The 11,857-nt window shown below is 33.6% G+C and overlaps 1 long non-coding RNA gene across 2 annotated transcripts in view; it reads right to left on the bottom strand.

The window, feature by feature from the left end:
* Positions 1-5,700: 5,700 nt before the first annotated feature.
* LOC106103706 overlaps positions 5,701-11,857 on the bottom strand; it is a 121,821-nt gene continuing 115,664 nt past the window's right edge. For both annotated transcript variants that reach the window (XR_001225631.1, XR_001225632.1), the window contains exon 4: positions 5,701-5,906. This is a non-coding gene — a long non-coding RNA (uncharacterized LOC106103706). The remainder of the gene's footprint in view (positions 5,907-11,857) is intronic.

Here is an 11,857-nt window from a genome sequence, read left to right on the forward strand (position 1 = left end):
ATCCGCTCTCATATCACATAATAATTAAAAAACCGCTCAACAAATAAAGATCAACAGAATAAAAATCTCTTTATAAAGCCTTTCGGATGTGATTTGTAGGCATCTGACCTTTTCAGTTACATTCGCTGTGGAAAGAGACGGAACTAAGGGGGTTAACCACCCCGTACAGTGGGAGGCAAAAGATTAACCCAGTTTTGTTATTTGTCCACTGTTAGTCGAGTACCTATTCACAATGCGGCCTGAGTCTGCCGCTGGATCCTTTGCCCGTTTAACGTAATTGTAAATGATTAATGTGCCCAACAATGATGTAATAGCGACAAGAAATTCCAAACCATTGCTACAGTTTTGATTTATGACCTTACGGACAACAAAATATTTCCATATTAGATAAATTTACCTACTACTAGTATAAAAATCATCTTTAAATTTTAATTCGTTATCAATCTATTGAAGGTAACCATTATTTCTGATATGGGGAGAGTGCTGGGACTAAATAATGTAAAATTGTTCCTCGAACCGTAAATAAATCAAAAAATATATTTAATTTAAGTATTTAAACACGTGGAAATAAAACTCAAAACAATATATAAGCTTTTTATTGCGTAATCGTCATACATATTAGGTTTAAAAATTTTCACATAGGCATTAGAGTTGCACGTCGACACACGAGTATGAATGTCTTTCGCTTTAATGTTTTGCATTTTTAGGCCGTGAGTTAATGATTCGCCTCTCAAACAACCTTGACGAAAAACACGACGCGCGAAAATTGTTCTAGAAAAGTTTCTCTTCATATTTTAAGGTTTCTGACAGAGACTGAGTTTTAACAAGTAGGCAACATGATCTTCTTTTTGTGCCACAGTGCCTCATAAATAGGCGTACATTTAAGAATTACCTGAATATGCATATACCTACGTATGTTTATATACCAATTTTTGTGACTGTGCGACTTCAAGTAAATGTTCTTTACTCGAATTGGATGTTGTACCCATTTACATTTTATTTTACGAATTAAATTTAAAAATCAGTGATAATCGTATATTTACAGAGGCAGCTACGATAAAATATTAACTTATTCTAAGTAGCTTTTATATGTATTTTTGAGATTTTACATCCTTACCCCTCAACCCGGCGACTTCTATGGTCATCTAGAGTACACTAATTCAAAAGCAAAGCAAATCTAAATAACGATATCGAAGTTCATACATGGTATAAATATTAATCAAACATATCAATTTTATTGCACTGCCTGTATTTTTATGTTAATCAATTAATATGTAAACGCAACGCTTAGTATTATTTGTTTATTATTATAACAGGATGCTAAAAACTAGATCGTTAGGTCACCTATTTCCGAATTTTATTATCCTTATAACAAGTCATAAAAATTCCGCAATGAAACATTTAAAATAAACCAATTAAAAAAATATTATTTGAATTGTAAATGTTAGTTGTATACCATATCTTACTTACTAATGTTATAAATGCGTAAGTTTAGATGGATGGATGGATGTTTGTTAGAGTTTCTAGTCTAAACTACTGAACGGATCTCGGTGAAATTTTGCATAGATGTAGAGCATAGTCTGGAAGAACACATATGCTACTCACTTTGTTTTTTTGTAATTCCACGTGGACAGAGTCGCGGGCGAATAGTAGTAATAAATATTATGTTCTTAAGCAAGGTCGTTACAATAATCCACTTACATCTGAAAAATTACCGTCCCTAATAACAAGAAAATTATACAACAATAGAGTTGTGAATTCAAAAACTAATGTTATAATTAAAGCAAAAACAAGCGAGTGGAAAGTATTCAACTGCACTCCCGTGACCTAACCCACCGCGATTTTTAAAATCTGTATAGGGGGGGCCGAAGCGACCCCTCGCGCCTCTCAGTGGCAGACGAAGGGTTGAATGCGACGAGGGGACATAGTAGAAGAAAGCTGTTATTAAAATGCTACAGATTACCGCCGTGCCTTTTTTACTTTGAGATGACCAGTTTTCAGTTTAATACTGCATAATATTCAAGGTTTTCCTTTAAGGAAATGCAGTATTGAGCTTTTTTTCTATGTGACACGATAGCGCCAACGCTCCTAAATACTAATTAGGCGTGAAGTCAAATTTAATTTCTTTTCCATACTTGATTAAATTAAGAAAAATCATGGTGTTGTAAAGATGCATTACTCTTTCATAATAAAAACAACAAACAACTAAAGTTAATTGGTCCTTGAGTTTTAGTTTATTTTAAATCTACGTAATGTTTTAGCAAACAGCTTGTTACTTCTAAAATTTAATTAAATTTAATTTAAATAAAATATCAAACAATAGATGCATCGGGTCAGTTGTATTCAAGTCAGTCAAGCGTCTAATCATCCAGTCAAAATCTCTCGAGTGTCCATTGAAATCGGTTGAGAGTAAAGCGTCGAAACAAATGGCAGCGCTAATATTCCTCCCGGCCAATACGCCGGGCGTAATTTAATCCTGGCGCGGCGGGGCATCCAGGAAAATCTATAAATCTGCCGCCATTAGAGCGGAGGACTCCCCGGGACTCTTATTTACTCCGGGCACAAATTCAGATGACAATGTTTTAGGGGAAGGAGCTCCGTTACTGCCCCGCGTTGCGCACTATAGGGTTGGCACAAACGCAGTTGTGAAGATTTACAATCGTTGTACAGACTTTAAACTTAGAACTGAATTTTATAAAACAGTACATGTTTCAATTTTTGTTGAGTTTTGTATCAAAAAAGTAAGTTATATGATTCTGATGATTTAGTAACGTAGTGGAGTAAAAAGAAAAATACAATGAGATGACGAGGAGATTATGTATGACAGTGTCTACACTAGCATCTATGCTATAAATGTTTTTTTCGGGAAAAGCGAATTTCTATTTTTTTTAATTCCTGAAAAATAAAATTTTGTAAAATCACCTAATTTTAAGAACTTTTTTAAATTTCATTCTCTATATACTATTCTGATTACCAGGCATAAAAGATTATTTGCTGCAGAACTACACTTTAAGATTTGGAGATTATAGAAAAATTTTGATTGGCTTAAAGAAAATTTTAAGAAAAGAGAACTATCAGCCCTGAGTTTATCCCTCACTCCGCCCTCCGTCAATTACCAACCCTGACCGAGCCGAGGCGAGACTTATTGACGGACGCGAGGCCCGACTCTTTGTCTCTGCACCAACCTCAATTGATCCATAATTCGATCGAAAACTTACAAAATGTCACCACTCTTAACTGAATCTGGATATTAGTTTTGGATTACTGTAGTTACTTTATTCGAAATTGTTAAAAAAAATATAAAATGGCGCTTTAAATTTCATTTGAGAACATTAAAATCGTGGAAGCAAAGTTATTGTCTAAGCATGAGTAAATAAAATTACAAATTATCTATTAACATAAATGATAAGACTTGTAAGTTTGTTACATAACTTAATCAGATAAAAAGCAAATACAAAAGTTTCTTATAATAACACTTAAAAATGACTTTTGTATGAGAATCTCATATCATACTAGAATTGATTAAAATTACAAAGTTATTAAAATCTCACACATTTATCAAATTAATTTGCATTGACGCAATTGTGATAAAAACCGACGATGAATAAGAATATAAATAACATCGATTCACTGGAGATGTAGGAAGGATTATTGCGTACAAATAAAAAAGTTGTAATGCAACAGATATTATAGAAATAAGTTTAATGTGAACTATCCAAATATTACGATACATACTTACTGTTATTCATTCTCATTATAAATTAAAAAAAAAAACTAATAAAGATTTGATGTAAAAATGCAAAATTTTGTAACTGTAAATAACATCAAAAATTCACATCGAAACATCAAACTGATTTGTTTTCTACGTCGGTAAACAAAACTAAAAACGCTGCGAGAGTAACTAAAGAGCACTCTATGACGACCGCCACCCTAGGGGTGGTGTGTGAGCGTGTGTGCCGTGCGGGGCGAAGGCGGGGGTTGGGAATCATTCCGCGAATGATACAACATGCAGCACGGCTCAATCGTTGCGATATATTGCACCGCCATGGCCCGCGATAATCTAGTTACCTCCGCGCCAAAGACTATTAATGCTTTTCATTTTGGAATTGATGAGAAAATGTCAATACTTTTAATTTATAAATCAAACTAAGATCACATGTAGCAGTTTGTTAAAATATAAGATAACTAGTTTGATTATTAAGTTGTGTTGTTGTGTATTGTAAGTTTGGCGAAATAAACATGTATGCTATAATATTTTCTTGGACGCTTTGTATTAAGTAATTAACTTAATTGCACTTCTTTCCGTGAAAAAATAAATACATATATCTATAACTCTTTTTGTCTTTACCTCAATGAAGTTACGCTGTTCTTCTCCATATTTATACCTGCAATAAATTCAGAGCTCCTAAAACTCGTTTGATTACTATAAATACTAAAGCATGGTGAACAAAGCCACCAAGTGTTGTTAAGTATTTCATAATTGTCCCTCGCTCGTCTCCCAAAGTCCGGGAGATGTTTACTCTGTGCATTGCGGGGTAACGCGGGGCATCAATATTTCATGCGAGCGGGTAATATCGGCGGTTTAAACTGGCCGAGTCGTTATTGCACATCTGAACTTTATGGGGGGCCACCCTAGCTACATAAATTTGGAGAAGTGCAGTGCTTTTATGGAAAGGTGAAAAGCGCCACGAACGTATTGATTTTGTCGATTGCCTGTCGGATTAGAGGTGTTAACTTTGTTTAATTAAAAATGATTTGTATTGCATTTGATCGCTGCGAAGTTGACACCTTGAATAAGGTAATAGTGACTTTATATTATACTCGTAGAATACTTTTTACGTTGAAGGCTTAATGTAGTTATTTTTTTAAACACATGTAAATTTTTTACATCAATGTCTAGAAAAAAGTTTATGTGCAACACAATTAGAGTAGTGACCTTTGCAACCTTTGTCTAATAATATTTTAAGCTTATTAATCCACGTAAGATTGTAATATTATGACAAATATGAGCACAGCAAAAACACAAAGCGCAAAGCTTTTTACATAAGATTGATCCATAAGGCCGGCGTTGTGCAGGGGGCTCTTTACAATGATCTCTCCGGCGTCCAGAATGGCGTCCCCTTTCAATCTTCACAGTAATAAATAAAAGGGGCAATAAAATGCGCGGGAGAGACAGTCGCTGCCGTCGCCGACAAGCTCTACTTTCCAACATCATTGTTGATGTCTTACATGATTCCCTATTGAAGGTTATTCATTTCAACGCCTAATTTTAGGCACTACATAGTTTAAGTAAACAAACAAGAGTAAACGAATAGATCATGTTAATGCACATTGTTGACATATTTTCGTAAATAAATAAAATAATTTGTTGTAAAAGTGACAGGTGGTGTGACAGATTGTCGCTGCGCCGCGCCTCGCCGGGCGTCAACTGTCCTTGCGACTTGCGAGCCTTCCACTTCACTGTGCCACAGACTGATGACATTTCGCAACAGTTGGCACAAATTGCTTACATCGGTTAATAGACTAACCAAAAACTGATTTAATACTTACAAACGCCTTGTCGTGGATTTACAAAGAAACTGGTTTATAACAAATACATTCTGGCTGGAATAGTATACAAGTATGTCAAATGAAAAATAAGCAACTGACACTTGAGGAAAAATGTGTCTAAAAGAACCGAAGTAACATTAAAGACGATGAAACGAATATAAATAAAGTCTTTTAATGTTTACAACAGCAAGAATTATACCTTAACTATGATAGATACAAGAAATAATTTAAATGTACTTCTTTATGTTCTTAGTTCTTGGTCCCTTAGTGCTTTTACATGAATCTTAGGTACTTCTCTGCTACACCAGCTTCCAGAAGACCCATTTCCAACGCATTAAGTACGTCTGCTGGTTTATCTGAAACAATTTGTATAAAATCAAATAATTTTCCAGTGTGTAAAGTATAAAATTCTTGGTAAACATTTAAATATTTGCGAATCGATAATGAGAGCAGGTAAATAAACTGTTAAATAGAAGGACGGAAGACATTTTCTGATAAATAAAGTGGATTTGGCGCAAAACCGATAACACGATATGCACTTTCTTTAAATTTATAGTCACATTACCTGATAATTGACAGTATTAATTAAATTCGATTCCCAAATTTTGCATTTACTTTTTCTGTTAATTAAACAAAACTTGGCGGGTTTTAGTGGATATGTGATTCTTGATCTTTTTTTATTATTACCATGAATCCAATTCTATTCAGTTCGGAGTATGCTGTGTACTTTTTTTGTCATTGCTGTCATGACGCTATTTTCTTGAAATATAAAACAAAATAGATAAAGGAATTTCACCTTTTGTGAACGTATCGCATAAAAATCACACATAACAGTAAACCATGTAGGTGTTCCACCCTCCGCGGAGACAGATATTATGTAAAAACCTAACGGGAGTCACTTCAATCAATACATGTTAGTGGATGATTTAAAAGCTTTTCTTCAAATTCTTTAAGCGAATTTCGTTCTTAAGCTGAAAGCACAAAGGTGCATGTTCATATATCGCTTTGATTGGTTTTTCTCTAGACGATGTGAACAACAAATATCCGTGCAGAGAAGATTCAGTCTTATTGCAAAGGAAAATAACAGCGCGGTCGTGCGTTACTCCGGAGGGAGCCCGTGGAAGAGTTAGTTTTTTGTGAATATAAAAATATGAGCCCCCATTTTAGAATCCCATTGTATCCGATATTGAACCCCTAATAGTTGGAGTTGGCTGGTCCTCGCGTCTTAATAAAAGGAATAATATGATTAATGCGCACTTATAACATTTTATTGACAGCTTTTATTAGAAGTTTGAAAGCAATAGATTTTCAGCAACAATCAAATATCTTATTTGATTTTATTCCGATCACTTAGTTTGTAGAGGTTTATAACGTTAAATTATTTTGTGTGATAAATGTGACATTTGTAATCTTATTCTGTGACTTTTGTATATTTATTTTTGTAATTAACTACTAAAGGCCGTAACTGCAATACCTCATTGTTTATACAGATCGTTTGCCCCATTCTCTTAAAAAAAATCAGTATTATAAAGCATATTGGCTAACACAATGCTTATGTGTTTACACCTTTATATTTAACTTGCGGAATTAGTTAGCTAAAACAGTAAATTTGCTGCCGATACGCCTGTGCAAGATATTGTTGTCTCTATCCATTCTATTAGAATGAGAAGGATAGCAATATGTCCATACAAGTATTTGGTGAAAATTCACGGTAACAGAATGATAACATCTTATCTTTTGTGAAACACGCTTAACATTTCACTAAATAATTTTCATTCGAATGGTCTGCAATTAACTGGACTAATTAATGTTTAGTTACAATAAAATTGTTACAATTAGGTTTGTATATTTTTCAGCTGTTAATAATTATGAGTAAGAATTTCACTGTTATTTCTATCCTAGCTTTAGCCCGCGACACTGTCCGCGTGGAATGAAAAACAAAATAAAGGCTATTAAGATTAATAAAAATGTAGTCTACTATTCATGCCTGTCTTAGAACTATAGGAAATAACGATTAGTTATATAAAATTGTACTATTTTACATCATACTTCATACTAATATTATAAATGCGAAAGTTTAGATGGATGGATATATAAATGTTTGTTAGAGTTTGTAGTCTAGGCGGCTGAACGTATCTGGATGAAATTGGGCATGGATGTAGAGGATAGTCTGGAAGAACACTCAGGCTACTTATTTTTGTTGTTTCTTTTTAATTCCACGCGGTCGTAGTCACGAGCCAAAGCTAGTATTGAATAAAATAAACATGCATTAATATACTTTTTTAATCCATGTCAGTACTAACATATCTTAATTGTGTTTCCGTATCGTATTAATAAACACGTCGGTCACAGATTACAATACAAATTAGTTTTTATGAGGTTACATTTACCATTGCGCTTTGCTTGATAAAATTAACACTAAAGCGATTACAGACTTACAAGGAAAATTAAAAATACGAGTATATATAAAATTTAGAACGTACTTAAATTTCTAAACAATTTTTACATTTATTTTTAGAATGATTTGATAACTTTTTTGTGGGACATTGCGATTATAATCTGCGAATGTTTATGCTTGCTGCATTGACTATTGCTATTCTAGTTGTAGTATATTTATAATTTTATTTAAAAAAAAATATAAGTATACTTATTTAAATAAAATTATAAACATACTTATGACATATTTCTGTCTACCCTGATTTTGGACAAACACCTGTATAATGACATTGGATAAGGAGTTTCACGGTCACTTCTTCGGTGTTGCAGATTGATCCCGCTACGGGGTTGAATGGTTAATGCGATCGCTACGAGCCCGTAAGCTACGTTACGTAAGCCGCGTAACGGGCCGGTCGTTGACCTCGCCGCGGCGACCTGCGCGCGCGCCTGTCGTCGCCCTACTCGACGCGCCCGCTATAGATAACTACCACAGAGTGGTGAATAGGTATTAAACTGATATTAAATATGTTGTTGACAATCTTAAATATTAATGACAAAAAAATAATAAAAAATACAGCCTATGTTACTAACTGATACAATAGCTTTTAAAACGTAAAAGATTTTTTAAGATTGGCCCATTTTTTTGGAATTGACATTGGCCCCAAAACCGCTAATCTTTGCTCTTTATAAAAATTATTTAAAATACAAGCTTGCTATGCTAATTTAATTACAGTTTTACTCTCGGCATAAAGTTTTCAAAGCTTACAAGCTTTTATTATAACAATTTAATAGTTTTGGATCATTCGTGGCCTTAAAAAAATTTTAATCACATGTTAAGATTTCTGCTTCATATAAAAATGCGATGATACAACTTACCCATAAGTATGTTTAAAAAAAAAATTGGAACAGACAAAAGGACTCTTTTTTAATCAGTTATAGATTTTGTTTTCGAGAGTGATGTAACAAATAAGTACTGAAATAATAATGACGCGTCTGTGAATAAAGGCGTTGTTTAATCTTTGCGGTCTGTACTAGGACGTGTTTCGTTCTCGTTAACAGATCTTCCTCGCCGATGTGCCATGGGACGCCATGGGACGCCAAACATCGTGACGTTTATGGCTTTTGTTATAGCTATTGTCGGGACACAGCGGTATCTACCACATAATTGGTCATTAATGTGTTTAGAGTTATTCGGTTTGTTAATTTTATTTAATTTTTTTATTACATGTCACACAGATCATAGATTTTTACAAGAACTAAAATCTAAATGTTGTACAAAAACGTTATTTCTACTTTGATTCAAATAAGAATTACACGCACCTACACAGCGTTCAAGTGCTAATAACAAAAAATAACGTAGTCTATACAAATATTTTGCAACTTTTTTAAATTGGTGTCTCACAGATTACTAAATTATCATGTCTAGTTAGATTAAATAAATACAAAGTTCACAATCGTGAAGTGACAAATAGAAACATAAAAAATATTTGATAAACCTTCTTGAGAAGTAATTAAGTGGTCTCTTCTCTTACTTTAACTTAAGTAAATTGATGAAACTGTTCCGATATTAGCATTTCAAGTTTTGTATTTATATGAGTTTGCAGTGCGTGATAAATTGACGACACGCACGTGAAATTCCATTTTAATCGCATCTAAAAGAATTTAATTACGGGTGTTACATTGTTTTTCTATTTTTTTCCCTGTTATAACTAAAGTATACAATAAATGTCGAAATAATTAGTCTTTTAAAGCCTATAAGCTATAGAATTATGGATCTAAGTTAGCTATTTATAAATAAAACTATATTAAGTTAGCTGAATTATTAAAAAAAATACTTAGGGTCTGTCCCACCACTGGCTGATATGACTGAGATAGCTTAAAAATGACGCCATTGCCAGGTGAGGGAACAAAATCCGATATTTCCATCACATATTTTACACGTTCGACTGACAGACAATTTACAATTTGGTGGGACGGGGCTTAAATGTATCATAGTTTGTAAAAACCTGTTTCAGTACAGACTAGCTTTCCGCGTAAATTCTTGTAACAATTCACCACTCCATAAACAGCCAAAAGTGATATTCATCTATGTACTTAACGGTATAAAATAATTGATCAACTGAAAAAAAATATAATGCCATTGTAACCGCAGTTACGAAATTTGATTAGCGGAATGGTCACGTCGGAATTCATCTAAAAACGCACCTGAACTCAGATAAGTCAAACAAACGTGCGCCCATGGATGCGCTATATTTAATGTTACTAATGTACTCTATTATCGTTAAACTTCTTATAAAATAAGATAAGGAAAAAAATTCTAAGAAGAAAGTAACTTATACATTGTGTATTTAGTTATTCCTCTGTGGCTTTACACATGCTATTCTCAATCCAATAAACTTCCAAACACTATAGTAGTAGCCCTATTTCAAATGTTTTAATTATTGCAATGCATGCAATGTTCAAAATTACAAAAGCCATGATACTGTTGACGATTTTAACTTCTTATTGTATATTATTTAGAACAGGTTGAATGTAATAACAAACAAGTATTTCGTCTTGTTATTTCGTCCTCTCCAAATCCACTAATGCGGAGTTTCGTAGCTCGTTGGCGTTAGTTTAGTCGCGTTCAGGGGCAAGCGGAACGGTACCGCGGCCGACGACCCGAGATCAGACTCGATAACTCATCGCTGTATTTATTCACTATTATCGAATCGTAGCCAATGAGCGTTTCCAACTATTGTGTATCGACACTTGTTTCCCAATTCGAGAAGAACCTTCTGGAATATCGGACGAAAACAAGATGGTAGGATTAGTGTTCAGTCGGTAAATGATAATAATAAGGTCGCGTGCACATTGTCTAGGAAGACAATCTAATTAAAAAAAAATCTTAAACAAGAGGACATAATACAAGAGCAGCATCTTCTAAATTCCATGAAATAAAATTAAAATTTAGACACTAGTTTAGTTACAAAAACAACAAACAACAATCATAATGTAGAAATACAAAACTTTTAATAAAATATCATTTTCGGAACAGACATTTAGTGTGACTATAAACCTTCACCAGAATGACTTTACAGTAAATCGATTTGATATTTCAAAGCGAGCAAGGTCGATATATTTGTCGATTCACGGCGATATGACGAGCGTTTGTCGATCACATCCGCGTCTCGCAAGTATTTTACTCACAAAAAATATGTCCAGTACTGTTATACTAACGTAAATTAAAGAACGGGTTTGGAAATTGATCAAACACGCTATTTAATAACTGCAACATTCCTCATGCCGTCAACGCTTCATTAATCTTAAGTCGAATCGAGTCAATATCGATTTAAGTGGCAATCGATGTTAGCTCTATGTGAAATATAGTTTTAAAGTTTGTCGGCACTATTAAAGATTCTGTTATTATTCTACGAGTAATAATATATCCTACAATTGGAGTATTCAGTTCCAACAATTTATCTAAATACATCTCGGAAACTTGTTGATGTTAATCTACACAATCCACGTTAGAGCTTTGGCTAGAAATTTATGTCTACACGTTAACACAATATAGGTACAAGTATCTGATCTCAATTTACATAGGGATATATACAGATTTGTACTATTACTTAATCATTATCAAATAGAAGTAATATAGCAAACTAGCTTTCGCTCGCGACTCCGTTCGCGCGGAATTAAAATAAAATGCAAGAAGCCTGTGTTTCTCCATGCTATCCTCTACATCTATGCAAAATTTCATCGAAATCCTTTCAGCCGTTTGGGCTACAAACTCTAACAAACATCCATCCATCCATCTAAACTTTCGCATTTATAATATTAGTATGATTTGATTTCTGTTTTTACGATCTAATTGAAGCGTTAACCAAAA

The sequence above is a fragment of the Papilio polytes genome, unplaced genomic scaffold, assembly GCF_000836215.1.
Source record: "Papilio polytes unplaced genomic scaffold, Ppol_1.0 DF823731.1, whole genome shotgun sequence".
In the NCBI taxonomy this organism is placed as follows: Eukaryota; Metazoa; Arthropoda; class Insecta; order Lepidoptera; family Papilionidae; genus Papilio; species Papilio polytes.